The following is a 19,849-nucleotide window of genomic DNA, read 5'->3' as shown; positions in this document are numbered from 1 at the left end:
ACACGCGTGTGTGCAGGGGCACATGCATGCACGCACACACACTTTTGCACAGAGCCTCTTCCTTAACTGCCCCTGTGATGGTTGACAAAGGATGCCCTGAAGAGCCTTCCCTGCAGAGAAGCTGCGTGTCCGTGCACAAATTGGTGGGGAGAGGAGATTCCAGATTCTCCCTGCTGCGAAACGCCTTCTCTCCTGGCCGCCTAGTTACAGGGGAAGGACAGACCGCTCTGGGTGCAAGCCATGCAGCAGCGGCTGTTGGACACTGCACCTGCCGGGAGGGCCAGTGGCTCCGGCTCTCTCTCCCGCTGGGAGCACAGGCTATGCCGGCCCACCCTGCTTGGGCCTTCAGCTGCAGGGCTGAGAGGAAATGCGCCCTGCAAAGGCTAGGGGGTTGTGCGGTTTTGTCTGTTTGATTTGTTACTGGAAATAAAGATCTTCCTGCATTTCTGACCCCCGACGTCTCCTGTGTCGTGCGCTCGGCCTGGGGCAGCATCGGGGGACCAAGGCCTAGAGCCCGGCAAACGTCCCCTAGGACAACTTTCCCCCCACCGTCCTCAGTGCCATTGAGCAGTGGTTCTGTCCCTGCTTAGGACGGGGTCAGGGATTGAGTGGGGCCTCAGTAGCAGTCTGGAGTGTATCCTCCTTGTTCTCTCTTCAGGGACACGAGGGAGGCTGGACAGAGAAGCCCGCTGGGATTTATTCCTCTGAGTATCATGCTAGGGGTGTTAAGAGAGAGCCACCAGGGCACAGAACTGCTGGTATTTTGTCCCCCACTTTGAGACAGGGTACCGGGATGGATGTCTGCTTAGATATCTCCTGGGGTTCCTCCCCATGGTTCTATCTAGACACTTGCATGGGTTGTTCCACTGGATCTGCCTTTGTTAGAGTTTGGAAACAGCCACACAGAAAGGTGAACTGGTTTTAAGGAAGTCAGGGAATAAGCCTCTATTTCCAGGCTCTGTACCTGTGCCACTTCACCCACCTCTGGGGCTGGAACGCAACAGCTGCTCTGTGCGATGACGCCGCACGCAGTGTTTTCTGAAGGAGGGGAAGCCACGAGCAACGGCTGCAATTAAAACAGCTGCCAAGGGAACTTGGGGAGGCAGGAGATAACATGATTGCTAACCCTGAGTGTTCAAAAAGCATGAGTCAGTCCCCCAAAATCATGAGATTAGCTTAAAAATCGTGAATTTTCAATTATACATTTTGCGTTTGATTTGTTTGCCTTCTGGGGTTCGAGCCTGTTTTCCAGCTTTTCTATGCCATCACAAAGGCTAGAACGTTTCTTTTAAAAAATGCGAGCTGAATGTCTCATAAAATCACAGGACTCCAGGATCTGGGGCTTTAAGGAAAACAGCAAATATTGCAAGACTTGCCATGTAATTGCGAGAGTTGGCAACACTGACCAGGACACTGAGGTTAAGACCCTGAATTCTTGAGAAAGGGGCCAGGGGATAAAGATCATGAGCATGCTGGAAGACAGTCCCTCCAGCAGCCCCTAGTACCTTGGTAGAAACATTGGATCATTCAGAGGGGAGAGTTCTCCCTTGTGAATCCCCCACACCACTCCCTGCCTGGATATTCCTTGGAGATCTCTGCATATAGCGAAGTCAAAGCCTAAGGGTGGCCTGGTTTCAAGCTCATCTCAGGGGTGGGGGGAACCAGGCCAAATGGGTCAGTTGGCCAGAGTGACACATGTTGGTTTTGCGCTCTGGGCTGCTTGCCCTCTGGGGATAAAGTTTCAGTGAACCAACTTATTTTTAGTGCTGACCGAATGCAGCACTGAGCCCGAGCCTCGCAAAGTGAAAGGCTACAAGTGCACCGAGGGCCTGATCCAAATCCCACTGAAGCTAATGGAAAGACGCCCCTTGATTTCAGTGGGCTTTGCAGCAGGCACAGCCCCTGAGTCTAGGCAGAACAGTTCTGCAAGCCTTCTGAGCTGACCCCCAGGCTCGGCCTGGCACCCCGATCCAATCCCATCTCCGGCGTAGCAGACAGAAGCTGGGTACAGTCTGTGGCTGGGCTAGAGAGCCCTCCTCAGCCCCACAGTACAGGGCCGGGGTAGAGCCCAGACGGGGTGAGGTGGGGATGGAACCGAAGAGCCGAAGGCAGTTCTTGCTCCTGGATTCGGTGACCAGATGTCCCATTTTTAAAGGGACAGTCCCGTTTTGGGGACTTTTTCTTATATAGGTGCCTATTACCCCCCCACCCTCAGTCCCATCTTTTCACAGTTGCTATCTGGTCACTCTGCTCCTGGAGGGCCTCCTCCAAAGTCCATTGACGTAAATAGGAGCCTGTCCACTGGGTCCTGGATCAGGCCCTAAGCTCTGAAACTGCATCCTTGGCAAGGGGGGCCGGGACAAGGCCTTTCCCCAGCCCCCCAATCCCCGGCCTCACTTGTGGTGCTAATTAGTGACTGCTGGCAGCTCCCGCGCTCTCCCCTCGGCCGGCCGGCGTGCCAGCTGTGGTAACGAACTCTGCCAGAGACGCTAATGGGGAACAGATTTCTCCAGCTGAACCGGGGTCTGCTGTCAGAAGCACAGTGCATGCTTTTGTCTGACGGACGGACGAGAGGAGAGTGGGAATGAGCACATACCACGCTCTCCCCCCGCACCTCCCCTCACTCATCCCCACCCTCCTGTGCCTCTCCCGAGCTCTGCACATCTGCATCGCTTGCCGCCATATGCGGAGAGAGGCATTTACGTGCTGGCCAGCCCCGAGGTGGTGTAGTTGTCCGGTCTCAGATGGGAGCTTAGCCTGACCGCCCTTGCGTCAAGACTGCCTCTTCTTGTGTGCAGGATTAAAAACCCTGAGCCTAATTTTGTAAAAACAGCATGCACGCCAGCCACACACCCTGACACGCATGTCAACGAGAAAGAGGCCAGATTTTCAGAAGAGCTCAACACGCTGGGTGCTGCGCTCTCTGCCAAGTACATCACCAATTATGGGTGATGAGCCCTTGAAATCCTGTCCCCCTAAATACCTCCGATGTTCCTGTGTTCATGAGCAAATGGGAGCTTCTGGCAAACACATACACGGCCGCCTTGATTTATCTGCCCCTTAAATAAGTGGCTTAAAATTCGTGAGTAAGGAAGGGGAGTTTGGGTTCTCTGCATGGTGGGGAATGATGTATTTCTAAATGTATGTGATATTAACGCCTACATACAGAGGCATCCGATGAAGTGAGCTGTAGCTCATGAAAGCTTATGCTCAAATAAATTTGTTAGTCTCTAAGGTGCCACAAGTCCTCCTTTTCTTTTTACATACTGACGGCTGCACTAGAAAATGCAAATAAAAATCACTGCTCACTGGAGCTGGGCCTAACCGAAAGTGAGGCTAAATGCTGAAAAGTGACACTGTAAAAATGCTCTCAGGAGCACAGCTGGGCAAACAACGCATTTTTTGGTTCATTGGCAATTTGGAAAAGTGGAAGAAAAAAATCATTTCAGGGCTAAGGCGGTGTTTCGGTTTGACAAAAGGTTTCCTTTCGATTTTGCCCATCGTTTTAACGTTCTTGGGTGTTTCTTTAATAACCTTAAAGGATGTTTTGAAACAAAAAGTTTTTTCAGAACCAAAATAACCCAAGTGTTTCATTCTGAAAACGTTGAACGTTTTGATGGGTTTTTTTTCTGATTGTTGTTGTGTTGTTTTGTTTTGGTGTCCAAACAAATAATTCCATGAAACTGACACGAATTTGTGACACGTTGCAGTGTTGCGATAGCTGCCTTTTTTGCTGAAAAAAGTTTCGTGTGAAAGATTTTCTCCCGGCTCTAATCAGAAGGCTCCAAATTTACTGTGTCTCTGTGACTCCAGATCAAATCTACTTGGCTTACAAAGAAAAATGATGTTTGTTTCCTACCAGCCAGCCCTGCACAGAGGCAGGCTGGCCTCTTTCCTTCTCGCTCCAATCCAGCAATCAGAACTGCTGACAGTGCACGAACCATGCTAGACTCCGGCTCACACCCACCCAAAGCCGAGCCGGCTCTGCAGAGTTCACAGGAGTAAAGAGCAGTCAGCAGATCTGATTGTGAATACATACAGGTTCACTACTGCAGTGCAACCGGTGTCATCATTTACACGTGTGCAAAGTGGGTGTTAAATGCTGCTGCTCTCCTTTGGTGGCATTTAAAACCTATAGGTTTAAATGATGACACAAAGCACAGAACAATGCTGAATTAACACCACAGGGCAGCATTTCTGAGTCAGGAGGTTTTCTTTTTAGAGAGCCAGGGTATAAAAGCTGAGAGGACATGCCTCTCCCCAGCTTGTGTGCCATTGCAAGCTCAGCGTGATTTCTCCCTCTTATCCCAACTCTCTCCCGCTTGATCTGCGTTATACTCTCTCTGCTCTTCTCTTTCTAGCTCCCGTCTTGGGTTTTCTTGCTCCTTTCTGGGCTCATTTTCAGCTGTTTCCCTTTCTCCTCCTCCTCCTCCTTTTGAGTAACAAGTTGCACCCACATAGCACTTTTCATGAAAAAATGTCAAATCTCTCAATGAAACAGGGTAATGCGACTGTTTTACAGATGGGGAAACTGAGGCACAGAGCATTGGGCCAAAGTCACACCAAGTAACTTGGCCGAAGTCACCCAGTGAAACAGTGGTGGAGTCAGAAATCCAGTCTCCCAGTTTCCCCTGCTCTAACTACCAGACTCTATTCCCAATCCCTCATTTCCTTTCTCTTTTCACCATCTCCCTAATTTCTCATCCTTTCTCAGAGCAAGTTTGGATACAGAATTGCCCCTCCCACTAATTAAGCTGGTTATCCTTCCTGGTCTTTCAGCAAGCCTATCCCCATGCCTTTCCCTAATAAGCCAGCAGGAAGTGAATTCCTGCTTGGGATGGGGCTTGAGTCTCCAGAGCTGGCTTTCCAGCCGAGGAAGCAGAAGGTGAGAAATGTTGACTTCGACACCAAACCTGTGCGTCTTCCAAATGGTTCTGCAGGAAGGAGCCCTCAGCCGAAGCCTTGGCCCTCGAGTTCTCTCTCCTGCGACCCGCTGGTTGTGGCGGAAGGCTGGGAGCTGTGGGGCCAGATTTGCAAGGGCTCAGCACCCAAAATGGGGGCTAGTTTTTCAGAAGAGTTCCTCTCTGTGTGCTGGGCTCCACTGCAGATCTGGACACTTTTTTAAGCACTTGGATGGGAGCAGAAGCTCTCTGGAAGTTCTGGCCACCTTCTAGGGGCGCTGGACGGGGTCAGAGGGTCTGTTTGCAGAGGGCATGGAATGAAAATGATCTTCCTCCAGCAAATAAGGGGCTGGAGAGTGGAAAGACTCTCTTGGGGTTTGAGAAGTAAATTGTAGCCAGGTGGGTTGAGCAGCAGCCAGGAGTCTTGCCAGGAGCAAGAGCTCCAAGCTGGCTATTGAGTAGAGGCTAACATCAGCATATGAGCGGGGGAGCAAAGCAAGGGCAAGGAAATGCCAGGTGCATTCTACTCGCCAGTGGGGAAGCAGGAGGGCCTCACCAAAGGGTGAGTAGGGGAGGATGGGATGGTTGGACAGCGGAGCTAGACTTCCCATGCGGTGATTGACGCTCGGCTCAGACCACTTTCGAGGTCCCACCAGGACCGTTCCAGATGTTCTGAACCATCTCCCATGTGCAGATCAGGCTCCACTCTCGCCGCAAGACTCGCTCACATCCCCCGTGTGTCCCTCCTATGTTCCAAACTAGCTTTGGGGTGGGAAGAGACGAGTCTCCTCCACCCCCATGACTCCCCGGTCAGCTCCCTACTTTCAGCCCAGCTGCCCCCACCCCCACCCCGCGTTTTGCTTTTCCCTAAAACACTGTGGGGGCAGAAATCTCCCCTTTGTGCTTGGAAAAGGGCACAAGGCTTTGAGACTAGCTGGAGCAGGAGAGGAAAGCGTTAACCCTGCTGCTTGGGAATTAATTAACAACAGATGTGTTCGGTTTCAATTAATTAATCTCCTGCCGACACTTGGTTTTTACAGTTCCCTCGGAAGCCTCTCCAAGTCAAGGAGCTGTCCGGATGCCAAAGCTAGCTCTGTGGCTGCAGGTCTGGTAGGTCACAGACTGCCAGGGCTGCCTGCATGGGCCGCAATGGCAATGCAAGGGGTTTGTTATTCTCCTGTTCGCCATAGGCTCCAGCTGGCCAGAGCACACACCCAGCCTCTGACACTGGGAGCAGTGAGCTGTGACACTTCTTGGACCATTTCCCAAGGGCATGTAGGCTATCGGCTGAGAATTGCTCCCGGCTGGGAGTGTATGCACATGGAGGCTAAATGCCCTGCCAGATCTGGGGCAGAGTTAAGGTTGGCGTTGGTACAGCAAGTGGGGTGGCTGGATCTCCTGCTTTTCTGCTAGCCCCTGTTTGCATCGTTACCCCATCCCACCACTCATTCCGTGCGTCTGTTTTGCTCTCTTGTTGCACGTTGATACGTAAGCACCAAGGTCTTATGCACAGGGACGGCTAATCTATAACCTGGGGACAATTACTACTTCCCTACCCCACGGCAGGGAGACGCAAGGATGAATTAGTCACTCTCCAGTGGGGCCCAGCTCTCATTTAAAACCAGCATGCGTTCAATTCCCAAACTCAAGGCCCATTCTGAAACTGGCTGCGGTCAGTGGAAAGACTCCCAGGGCGGGCAGTAGACATAGGATCGGTGTCCGGCTGTAGAGAGAACCTGGATGAAATCGCCTTTGTGAGGTGCCTTGCAGATAGCCGCGGTTCTCTCCAGGTCGCAGTGAGATGGGCCAGCCTGGGCCGTAAGCCATCCCGAGCCAAGGGTTCACTGGCTCAGGCGGGGTGTTCTGCTCCCTGTGGACTGGGCTGGCCTGGATCTGAATGTATCTTCTGGAACTCGAGCCAGGCCTATTAATGTATGGAAAGCAAAAGAGACGGTGGGCTCCCAAAGACTTCCTTAGCCTGGCTGTCTCAGCTGGAGGGACCCTCTTTGACTGATTATATTTAATTTGTGCCAGGCTCGCTGCTGGCGATTTGTTAGGAGCGAGACGCAGGGCATATGAATAATGAAAGTTCGTTGTCTAATTGCTGATCGACCGCAAGGGAACTGCACTCCCAAGCTCGTAGGAAGGCATTAAGGCACCATTCACTCGACCTGCCTGGATCTCACTTTGCCTGGATGTTGCTTTTCGCAATGTCCTCCGCTGTAGGAATGGCTGAGTTGGGAAGAAGACCCAAACGGAGAGGTGGTCAGGCCAGATGGAGGTTAGGGCCAAGGGCATGGGATGTCTGGAAGGGAGTGGCGGGGACCTCATTTGTGTGGCCTGGACGATATTATTACGCTGTCCTGCCATTGCTGTTCGTGAGCAAGAGCCTTCCCCTCTGCAGTCCCTACCACCTGTAACAGTCTCTGTGCGTCATTCGGCCTCATCAGCTCTCCGCCTCGCTCTCCATCTCTTCTTCCTCCTCCCCGGCAGGTTATTACTGAACACTTATGGCTACACTGCCATCAGGAGGTGTGATTGCACACAGCTCTTATCTTGCTCGATCTAAGCTAGCTCAAATGACTACAGCAGTGAAGCTGCACGGGGGGATGGGGGTGGCATGGGCTAACCCTGCCCACACAGGATGTGGGGTACGTACACAGGGGCTAGCCCATGGCGACCGGGCTTTGCTGCTATTGTTATAGGGCAAAGCTAATTCACCTTTGCGATCATGCCTCTTAATAGCAACATAGACGTGCCTGCTTTGTAAAGCGTTCTGGGACATGTAGGAGACACCCTTGCTCTGCAAAATAACCATACTGGGTGGGGATTGAACCCCACAGTTTGGCCAGTTCTGAACAGTGACAGAGTCCAGGGGTTGGGGGATCTATGGCCCCATCTTAGAGAGAGAGAGAGGCCAGCCATGAAAATTAGCTCTAGGCCTGATCTTTCCTAATGGTCAGGGATGAATATGACCCCTTGCAAATCCCCATTGTGACAGGAGCCTCCTTGGCAGGTGGAGAGATGGACTAAGGGCTCTCCAGCAGCCCTGCTTCCAACCCCCGGCAAGGGGGCATGGCTGTAACATACTACACTATGGTGAGTCTCTGCTTCCCAGGGGCCTTGGGATGCAGAGTGTGAGTTAAGAGCAGCCTCAGGGCTGCTGTAACTAAGATTACAGAATACAGTGAGTACAAAGATGCCTTTTCCCCTACATCCCTACTACCCCTACATCCACCCCAGATCTCGCCACTCCTGCCGCCCCCTCAAGCACAGGACTGGAATAATTGGGAATCGGTCCCCTTATTCCTATTACCAACACCAAAGAACTCAGAGAGGAAGGACAGTGTGTCCTGTCCACCCTTCTTCAGGCAGTGTAGTACTGTTCCACGCAGTCGGCACACCACGGCATCCTTTGCACCGGCTAGTATTAAAACCCAGCATGAGCAACGTTCGCTTTGGACTCATCTTGCTTTCTTGACGCTGCTCTTTAGCTTGCTGTGAAGGGCTCAGAACAACATGAAGCTGCCCCCAGCCTAGATGTGTGTTTAGCAGCACCGCATGTGGCCTTAGACATTCAGCTAGATGAGAGGCAACATTTCCAGAAGTGCTGAGATTATGTCCCGTTTTTAAAGATGACTTGGGCACTTAGGATTCTAAATCCCATTGACTTGACTTGGACTCCTGAGCACGTAAGTCACGTGTCAAAAATGTCTTGAGTGACTTAGAAGCCTACGTTACTTTTGACAACGGGCCTATGGGTTCTAAGTCACTTTGACGCTTTTGAAAATTGTACCCTACCAAAATATCCAGGCTATTTGAGAGACATGGTGGGTGAGGGAATATCTTTTATTGGACCAACTTCTGTTGGTGAGAGAGAGAGAAGCTTTCCTTTCCCAGACCAGAAGAAGAACTCTGTGAAACTTGAAAGCTTGTTTCTCTCTCCCACAGAAGTTGGTCCAATAAAAGATATTCCCTCACCCACCTTGTCTCACTGTGTTATAATAGAAAAGATTCAAAAATAACCAGGAGTTTTGGAAGGGGTGTAATAAATAGAGCGGGTCAGAAAATGAATTTTGCATCCTGTGGGGGAAAAATGAGATTTCCATTTTATTTTTTAATCTCAAATCAGGATGAAAACCCAACATTTTGACATTTTTGGCAAAGCATGAAAAGATTTATGTTGGGTCCACCAAAATGTTTCCATTTTGATAAATGTGGAATGGTTCATTTTGATTTCAACCCCTTTTAATGTTTATTTCTCTATATAAAATAAGTTTTGAAATGAAAAGTCAGTCCAAAATTTAAAAAAATCAAAACTCTTCATTCTGGACATGTCCATATGTCCCATTTTGACATTTTTAAACTCAGGGTTTTTTTCATTTTTTCTCCTTAAACAATCAATACAATTTCACAAAAAATTCACTTTAGTCAGAAGGAAACTTTCCAATAACAAACTGTTTTAGATGAAGATTTTTTGACCTGCTCTAATAACAAGTCCATCTCCTCCAGGGCATCAGCCAACCTCTAACTGGCTGGAAAGAAACTACCCCATCTTTTCATGTGCTGTATATTTATATCTGCCTACTGTATTTCCACTCCATGCATCTGATGAAGTGGGTTTTAGCCCACGAAAGCTTATGCCCAAATAAATTTGTCAGTCTCTAAGGTGCCACAAGGCCCCCTTGTTGTTTTTACCCCACTAGGCTATGTTATCCTATCACTTCCTTGGACACAGACGCTGGTCAGAGATAGGATACGGGACTAGAGAGGTCCCATGTCTGATCAAGCCTAGAAGTTCCTTGCTTTCAACAGCATGCCCTACTTGCGTCTTGAATCAAAACCACTCAAATGCAAGTCAAAGGATTTTTCTTTTTCAACTACAAAGACCTTTTTGATCCTGTTTCCTGTCTGGCCACACACCGAAGTGGCTCAGTCTCAGAGATGGTTCACGAACCCATTGCCTTTCTTCTCGCTAACACGTGCTGCCTTTAGTTGGGTCCCACTTGCTCCTTATTTGCAGTCCTGACCCTGCCTAATTGGCCTCCTCCCCTTTAATTAATGGGGATTTTAAAGGGCCGGGGGATGGGGAAATAAACAAACACATTGCACAAAAATCTTTCAAGCCAAAGAGAAAACAAATCATTGGAAGGCAAGGACGTTTGTTTAATCATCTAGGTTCTGGGAGGCTGCCTCTGCTAAGCAGAGCCAGTGGAAGGATGGGGGCAAGCAGAGAAGCCTGTAGTCTATTAAACTTCCTTTGAGAGCCTGCCAGACTGACAACAGCTGGAAGAAATTAACATTTCAGGTCTGTCAGCCGGTTCGCTGGGTCTTTTTCCCCCCAGAAAACAAACAGCTTGATGACTGTGGTCTCGGCAGCTTCACCTTCTCACTCTCTGAGGTTCCTCGCTGCAGACAATAGCTGGCTTCATCAGATTTGGAAAAAAAAAAAAAAAAACCTGCGAAGAGAATAGAGTGGATCACACTCTAAAGCAGGGCTACCACTGGGAGTGAGGGTAGAAATGCCACCTTCTTCTGCAGCATCTTCTGTGTGACATTTACTGGACCACAGATGTGCATTGGTTCCCTTTAGGCCTGTCGATTTGGTACCTCTAGGGAGCACTCTGCCTTACGCCACACAGCACCATGCTGAACAAAGAGCACTGCCGGTTAAAAATCTGACCTCCGATCATTAGCGGGATGTGTCCCCCCTACACATGTGCCCTGAAAGGGTTAATGGAGGCCAGAGGAGCCAATTAACCTATTAGGCTGAAGGCGCAGAAGAAAGCCCTAATTAGGGGACGCTCACCTGTGCGGGAACAGATGGGACTTCTATAAAGCCAGGGAGCTGAGATCAGGCAGGGGGCTCCAGGGAGTCTCCGCAGTCACTCCCTGGGAGAAGGGAGGTGTGTTTGGGGGCTGTAGCCCATGGTCACTCCCTGGGAGAAGGGAATAGAGAGGCTGGCAAACCCCAGGAGTGCTGGGGTAGGAAGTAGTCCAGGGAATAAGCAGCAAGGTTGGGGACTGAACAGACCTTGGCTGCGTGTTGTAGGGTCCCTGGGCTGGAACCTGGAGTAGAGGGCAGGCCTGGGTTCCCCGACCCACCACTGGGGAAGCGGCACCAGCGGGGTAGTAAACTGGAAGACTTCCTGGGTCTCTGTGGGAATGCCACACACTTGGAAGGACTGTGCCCCTGAAGGGGGGACGCTGAGCGATCTGGCCAGAGGGCCGAGTCACGGAGAGGACGCTGCGGTTCCTGGAGTGAGAGTAGGGCTGCAGACCAGAGAGAGACGGAGTGACGGCGTGCAACCGCGGGAAGAGGCGTTGACCTCACGAGCTAATCCCTGGAGCGACCAGGAGGAGGCGCCAGCCAAGCAGTGAGTGAAGCTCCCTGCCACAAGGGGGCTAAAGCATTCAGTTACCAGTGTGCCTAGAGGCGGCTGTGTGTGAGTAGTGGGGAGAGCCTTGCAGCGTACGCAACACCCTTGAAAACGTTCATCCTCTCTCGGTCATTGCTAGGTGAGCGTCCTGCCTTCAGGATCGCTCATTGGCCGATGGCGGCTGGTTCTTATGACGTCATGCTTCTCTTTCGTGTTTGATTGGCAGAGTATGCTGCCACTTAATATCCTGCTGGGGGAGTTATTTGAAAACTGGTCCGAGCTGGAACGGCCTCTCACCTGCTGATATAGCTGAATTAAGCTGCCTTATGATGCTCGTTGTTTTATGTAACAATCCTCCCGAGACTGCTTAGACTCTTGATCACGCTCCATATGCAGCAGCCCTTTGGCTCGCCATTGTTTCGTGTGGGGGTGGGGTCTCAGTCAGCTTGGCGTTGTGTTGGCCTCTAAAGAATACTGAGAAAATTATCTCGTGGGCTCAGAAGCTGTCTGAACTCTACTACATTTGAAGTGTGTAGAACTGGCAAACTCCAGCTGATTTCTGTGCCAAACTACAATCCACCTGACTTCTTCAGCCAGCCTGTGTATGCCGGGGCCTGAGCATAGACCATATATCTCCAGGTTCTGCATTGCTACCAAGTTGGAGAAGGAAAATACATCACGGTTTGAGTTTACCCTCCACTGCGTATGGTGAGTAAAGGGACCAAAGACCACGTGGAAGGCAGCTCAGAATATTCTATTCTGTGCAGTTTTTTATACGAGGCTCCTCACAGATCTGAGCTTCTGACTGGGATCTGATCAAGATCTACCAGCCCAGAAGTGTTGAGCACTGGGTTCCAAGGTGCTGTGTCACACAGGAGAGCTCACATTTGCTCCAGCATTGCCAGAGAGCAGCACAATCCCCACAGATGTTTGCTTGAGTCTTGGAAGAGCCCGGAGAGATCAGGGCAGACAAAGAAGAGCAGTACTACCTTGAGTCCTCAGTTAGTCTTCCACCACCAGCAAGCCCATTCTCCTTGTACATTGCTCTCTGGTGATTGATCCAGTGATGCCAAGGAAGAGAATTTCCCATTCACTACAGTAGACATAGGCTAGCCCCTTAAATCTCCTTCTGTTCTCTATAGATCCCCTTCTGACCTAAGCTTGTGTCCCCCCCCATCCCAGTCTGTCCATTGCTGGTTTATACAGCTCCAGATTCCTCTCCAAAGTGTCCTTAATCAATGAGAATTATAGAAACCTTGTTCCACCTTTCGTCTCCAAATCATTTGATCATGGTTCTGAAATGTAACAAACCAACCAAAAAAAGACTCCATTCAATAATGGCAAAAGACAGACGGAGGTGGCAATCTAACTGCTTTGAAAAAACTAGGCCCAGATCCACAACTGGTGGAACTCAGCGTAGTTCCATTGAAGTTGATCGAGCCACACCAGCTGAGGAGATCATCTGTGGCATGGATTGCTCTAAGGAGGTGCCTACCAGCTTAGTGGGATCTGGGCAAGTCTTTCTTCTTCAGCCTTGCTCAGTTGCAGTTTGCTGATATGTAAGTTGGCCTCGGTAGAGTGTCGTACTTGCAGGGGTTCCCCACTTCGTAGGTACTCATCCCTGAAAAGCCAGGTGAGGTTTGCTCACACCTCCGAGAGAGCTGTAACCATCCCCTGGATGTTGACTTCATTTAACACCATTCTTCTTCCCAACCCCAGTAACTAAGCCTTGACTGAAGGCCAACTGTAGGGCTACGAGTGAACATGCAGGCCCTGCATTCATACAGACATGCCAGGCCTGATGAGACAATAGATCAACACAGTGCTGGTGTCGTCCCTTCTGGCTCGGCTTTCTGATCTGGATTGGATGCTTAGGTGCCCTTCTCAAAAGATCCAGGGCCTGATCCTGATCTCAGCTACACCAGTGCAAACGCAGTTCACGTATACAGGTGTATCACTGACATCTCACTCCCGAGATTTTGTCCTGTGTATTGTCTCTCACTAAAAAGAGGTTATCGTTGGAATGAGATCTGTGCTTTTGGTTGCCCTTGGAGCAGGAGTTCAGATGAATTTTTTCCAGCATTGGAGAGGTTAGTAAAACAATTGGGAGAAGCAATTGCTACCATATGAGTTGACGCTTGGCCTAGGTTTTGTGTAGTGGCTGTGTGTGTGGTCTAGGCCTGTTCCACCATCTGCCAGCAGGAGTCACTGTAGGGAATGGCCTAAGTGGACTATTCTGGGTGAAACTCACAAGCTATTCCTGCAGCCCAGCCTAGCCCATGCATGCGGGAGGGGATGACAATGGTGAGTTGTCTGGAAGCAGGCTCACAGCTCCCCATGTCTTGCCTACCCCAGCAAGAATAGCTGTAGGGAGTGGAATATTATTATTATTCATTATGTGTATTGCAGGAACACCTATGAGCCCAGTCATGGACCAGGACTCCATTGTGTTAGGTGCTGTACAAACACAGAACAAGTAATGGTGCTGAGGCCAGGTTTACTCTAGAAACTTTTGCCAGTGTAGCAATGTGATGTAAGAGTGTAACTTTTTTTTGTAATGAAATTTTTATACTGGCAAAAACAGTAGCAAACGCCCAGTTATACCAGCAAATTTCAGTGCTTCTTTCGTTCAGCGAACTGATACAAGCAATACCAGCAAAAACACGTTTTTGACGGTAGACCCTGCATCTGCCGTAGGAGATGGCTTACCCTACTTTGCTGATACTAGTGTAGCAACATTGGCAAACCTTTTCTAGAGTAGAGTAGACTAGACTAGTGGCTCTCAACCTTTCCAGATGACTTTCAGGAGTCTGCTTGGTCTTGCGTACTCCCAAGTTTCACCTCACTTCAAAACTACTTGCTTACAAAACCAGCCATAAAAATACAAAAAGGGTCACAGCACAATATTACTGAGAAATTGCTGATGTTCTCATTCTTACCATATAAATTATAAAATAAATCGACTGGAATATAAATATTGTACTTACATTGCAGTGTATAATATACAGAGCAGGATAAATAAGTCATTGTCTGAAATGTTAGTTTGTACCGACTTTGCCAGGGCTTTTTCTGCAGCCTGTTGTAAAACTAGGCAAATCTCTGGATGAGTTGATGTCCCCCCTGGAAGAGCTCTGCGTAGCGTCAGCTGTACGCGTGCCCCTGGTTGAGAACCACTGGCCTACACCTTATTCTCCAAGCTCCCGTTGTCCAGATTCTCCCAGCAGGAGTCAGGAAGGGAGCAGCCATGTCGATCTAGCAAAGGCTTTTCCAGAGAGGATGGTCAGGAAAAGGTGCCTCATAAATCCAAACAGTGATTTCCTGCTGTAGGCGAGGGGAGTTGTTTTCTTTAAAAACGCAGCTGAAATCGGAGAGGGGCTGGTGTTAGTTTAAATCTCTCAGAGCTGGGGAGTTTGCTGTATGATCAAGACAGAGCCAGCAGCGAAGGCGTGTACACCCCCCATTTGAAAGCCATTAACAGGAATATTTCTGGAGGAGAATTAGGCACATATTTTTAACCCACATTGAAATGCACTGAATGGGCTTAAGCCTCTTTGGGTTATCGAGTGAAAATATGGCAAAGACTCTGTTTTAAAGCAAGAGGGACAGGGAAAGCTGGCACACGTTTCGCACACATCCATTTTCAGCGTGCACACGTGCCCATCTGTGTACAGCCCCACATGCATTCTTGCACATATGCGCCCAGCCTCATGTGGATTCTCACGCCCGCACACATTTCCACGCGTGCAGCGTCACGTGAACATGACCATCACAGGGTTATTGTTTCTATTAGAGAAAAACAGAGAGACCCCACTGAGATCAGGGCCCCACTGTGCTAGGCACTGTATGTACACACACACACAGAGGAAGCGATGGCTTCAACCTTGACAAGCTTACAGTCTAGACAAGACTGACCAGAGGTGGGAGGGGAACCAGATTGACACAAGGTCACACAGCAGGTCAATGGCAGAACTGGGAATTGAGCCTGGGGTTGCCGCTTCTACCACACCGTGCTTCCTGCCTGCTCATCATCCCTGGCATTCGCACTCCTACCTGGTCTCACCGGCAGTGCTGCATGTTTTCGAATGTTCTCCCACACAGGCATGCAGTCCCGCACGCTTTCTCTCACTTGGTCTTGTACATTGCCACGCTCATGCGTGCTATCCTGAGTCCTCACGCATGGACACCCAGCACCCTGCTGTCACACACACAGCCCACCATCCCCAGCTGCTTGCTCCCTAACTCACGTTGCCTCATACACATTGTCACACCCATTTATAACCACAGTTGCAGAAGACATGACAGCTATCTATCATGCTGAACTGAGCCCCATTACCATAGCACTGAGCACCTCACTGTATTTATCCTTCCAACCCTCCCCCCATGAGGTAGGGCAGGGCTATTATCTCTGTTTTACAGATGGGGAAACTGAGGTACAGAGAGGTGGAGTGACTTGCTCAAGGTCATGCAGGGAATCTCTGGCTAAGCAGGGAACTGGACCCCAGTCTTCCTAGTCCCAAGCTAGCACCCTAACCACTGAGCCAGACTTCCTCTTAAGTTAAAGTCAATAAAAAAAAATATACAAGGTCTAAAAGGTTACATGCCTTTCATTGGGAAGTGTTCCCGGGCCAGATTTTCAAATGTTCCGCACCCACAGTCGGGGCAGATCTTCCCAAAAGAACTCTGCTCCCATTCAGCCTAAATGAGGCCGGATTTTCAGAGGAGCCCAGAAACTGGCCGTGCATTGGGTGCTGAGCACTTTGAAAATCTGGCTGTTCGTTAGGTGCCTGACTGGGAGTGGTGCGCTTTTGAAAAATCTGTTTTCTCTTAAAGGCACAATGGCAGCGGAGGGGGGGAACCAGGCACTGATACAGGAGAGTAATAGTTTGCTTCTAGCTGACCTAACACATTCTCCTTACAGAAGCTGGTTTTTTTGTTTTGTTTTTTTCCCCCTAAATAACTGATTGCTCTTATCTCTTCAGGTAACATTTGTCATCAGCATTTTTTTCGGAGAAGCTGTATTATTTACAAGTCCCCCCGCCCTGATTTTAAACACTACCCGGATGCACACATGATCCTAGTGCAAACACATGGTCTGATTAGCTTCAAATCCCAGGCAGGCCTTGCCTCCGGTGATGGGTGAGTTTCAGTGCTGCAGAAAAATTTAATATGTAGTTTTATAACAGACCCGGTCCTGTGCGTCATGGCCACCCCATTGGGCTGGGGTCAGAGCCTAGTTACCCTGGAGCAGTTCGGCTGATGTCAATTTTACAGTGGTGTGAGTTAGCATAAAACGGAGCTATACAACGGGATTTGCTTTACCCACCACTCAGCTGCAACCCCTCTGGTTGAAACGCAGCTGTTTATTGGTATGAAGAAGTTTACAAAGGTAAGGAAGGAAGTATTAATAGCCCTGTTTTATAGATGCAGCAACTGGAGCACAGAGAGATCAAGAGTTTGGTTTTTAGAAGTCCTGAGCTCTCTTTGACCTCTGAAAATCAGCCCTTGAAGACCTGCCCAATGTCAGAGAGAGAGTCAGTGGAAGAGCATCCTGGTTTCCTCGCTTCCCGTCCGCTGCTTTAGTAGAAGTTGCTGCCTCTTTGTTTAATCGTTCACCACCGAGCAGCTGAAGTAAGTTGTTTTTGGAGGAAGAGTCGGATTCTCTACTGCTCTTGGGTCCCCGCAGAGCAGCAAGGGGGGTGGAAGGCATCAGAGCACCAGTTACAGCTGCCTGATTCTCTGGCCAGTTCAGTCCCAGAAATGGGCCTGGTGGACTTTAGAGGAACCTGGGGGTCGCTCTAAACTCCACCAGTTCCTAACAATCCAGCTCAGAGATGGCTGGTGTACAGTGTACTTTGGCCACTGCCCTGCAACATCCCCCTCCCCCGCATATCCCCTGCATCAGTTTCAGGAAGGGGAGGTGATGTAAGAGGCTGCTGAGAATGCCCATGTGCGGGGAGAATTTTCTGGGCCCTCCCCCCGTTTTAGCCCCTGGAGCGCAAGCTCTGTATGCACTGTTAACTTTTTTGTGTGTGCCCTTGAGCATTATGGGGAGAATGTTTTCCTCCCCCTGTGAATTGATGGTTGTGAATTGCTTCATGCTGATTGCAGCGTATCTCAAAACACTCACTGACAGTGGGACTGTTTGAGTGAGAGAGATTTCAAGTGCCTCACTGAACCGCACTGCTGACTCCACCCTGCTTTATAAAGAGCCCCTCAAAGTGAACTGGAGAGTAAATGCAGAGTGGAAGGAGCCTGAGGAGTGTGTATTCAGCTGTCTTTGAGGTTTGGATAGGTGCAGTCATTAGCTGGAGCTGTATCTTGCTTATTCAAGGCAGCAAGCCAACTCCTGCCCTCAATTACACCCGTGCAACCACACTGACTTAAATGGGCTTGTATGGGTATAACTAAGGGCAGAATTTGGCCTACTGTGATATTTATACCTGGAGCCAGCTTGGTTGGGAGGTTCTTTTAATAATGTTTTCATTTGACTTGCGGGTCTGCTTTTTGATACTGCAGTGAACTAGCTTTTGTGTGTGTGTCTATTTTGGAGTGAGAGAGAGAAAGAGGGATCACTGCCTACTACTGGATGGAATAAGAACTGCTCAACTGTGTGTCAGAGGCCCCAGGCTGTTAATGGAGATTGTCCATTGGCTTAAATGCTAGTGATAATAGTAACAATTAATATCTAGCTCTTATCTAGCACTTTGCCACAGCAGATCTCAAAGTGCTTTACAAAGAAGGTCAGTGTCATTATTAATTACTATTATTATTTATTAGTAGAGGCTGTGTTTTCCCTGTGCGGCAGGAAGACCAGAGTTCTACCCCAGAGTTCTGCATGGTCCTGGTGAGTCCCAATGTGCTGTGGCATCCTCTCTTCTCCCTGTTTAAGTGCCTTTAGTGTCATTTTTTGCTCTTCACCCCAGGCAGTGCTTGACATTATCTTGATACTGCAGTTTTTGGTCTGAGAATATCTGGCTTCCAGTTGCCAGGCACCGCATTTATTCATTTTGCTGTTTGTTTGTTTCTTCTCGTGACAGAGTGGGATTGAAAAATGTTTCACCCTAGGGGTGGATGCATAGATTCCAAGGCCAGAAGGGACCCTTGTGATCATCTAGTCTGAGCTCCTGCACAGCCCAAGCTAGAGAACTGCCCCAGAATAATTCCTAGAGCAGATCTTTTAGAAAAACACCCAGTCTTGATTTTAAAATGGCCAGTGCTGGAGAATCCCCCACGACACTTGGTAAATTGTTCCAATGGTTAATTACCCTCCCTGTTAAAAATTCCCCGTGGAAAGGAGAGACTAGTGGTTTCAAGAGTGCAAGACATCTCCTTCAGATGGTTGGGATGCGTCCATATAACTTCCATTTGTGGTTAATTTTTTGACAGTGGGGCCTCATGCAATGAGACGAATGGCAACATTTTCAAAAGCATCTAAGACCCATTTTCAAAAGAGACTTAGCCCTGTGCCCTTTCAGGTATTTTGGTGCCTAAGTCCAATCCTTAACTCTATGGCGTGCCTAGTGAAAGCAGTGGCCCTCTTACAAAACCAGTCTAGCTGCTACACTAGTTCTGCACATCGCTATGGTAGTGAATATACTTCATAAATGGCTTCCAGATGTTCTCAAATAATCATCTCTCTCCTGCAGTCTGTGTTGTGCTTTCATATACTGCCATGTGGGTCAGAGCATCTCTCCAGTCCTCCAGCCTTTAAAAGGTGACTTGGGTTGCTGCTGATCATGAACTCAATCTCTTTCTCAGTTTGTCATGTGAACGACTGACCCTTGCATTTTAAAAGGGATATTTGGTTGCCAGCAATGTGCTCAGCCTGTAGCTCTGACGGCATCACGGCAATCTGTACCCATCTCTCTCTATGCAACTGTGCTTGGATTTTGGGCCAGAACTTCAGCTAGTGTAAAAGGGTGTAGCTAGGGAGCGGAGGATCTGACCCATTATACACAATCCTTGGCATCTCAATAAACCGCAGTTACTAAGGTGTGCAGTTTTTCTTCTGGGAGGCTCATAGCTTGGGTCATTTCAAACCAGGCTGCACAAAGCCCTGTAGAACATTCTATAGGGAACAAACGACACTGACCTCTATGGGATGGACTAGAGCAGTGCTTCTCAAGCTATCGGATGTGGGGGACTGGCAATTTTTTTTCCCCCATTGTGCGCGCAGACTGGCAGCCGATGGCTCGTGGACCGGCACCACACCGCAGACCACCACTTTGAGTAGCACTGGACTAGAGGACCAGGCAGGTCCAAATTCTTCCAAGGGTTCTATATTAGCAGGGACAATTTCCCGGCCAACAGAGCAATGCTGCTGCTGTGTGATCTTCTTCTCGGTCAATATATTTGAGGGTGTGTGGAGGAGGGGTGTAAAATCAGGACACTAGGACTCCAGTGGGAGCAAGTGAGAACTTCAGAGGTGCTGAGCATCCACAGCGCCCAGGGACTTCAGTCAGTCATGGTAGGGAGAGTTTATGGAATGTGATCTGAAGTGATGTCTAGTCTGGAAGTACAGAGACGTCTCCCCGGGAAAAGAATCATTACAACAGTGATTAGAAGAGG

The sequence above is a fragment of the Eretmochelys imbricata genome, chromosome 21 (genome assembly GCF_965152235.1).
Source record: "Eretmochelys imbricata isolate rEreImb1 chromosome 21, rEreImb1.hap1, whole genome shotgun sequence".
Lineage (NCBI taxonomy): Eukaryota > Metazoa > Chordata > Testudines > Cheloniidae > Eretmochelys > Eretmochelys imbricata.
The sequence above is the reverse complement of the archived record's forward strand: the minus strand, read 5'-3'. Positions refer to the sequence as shown.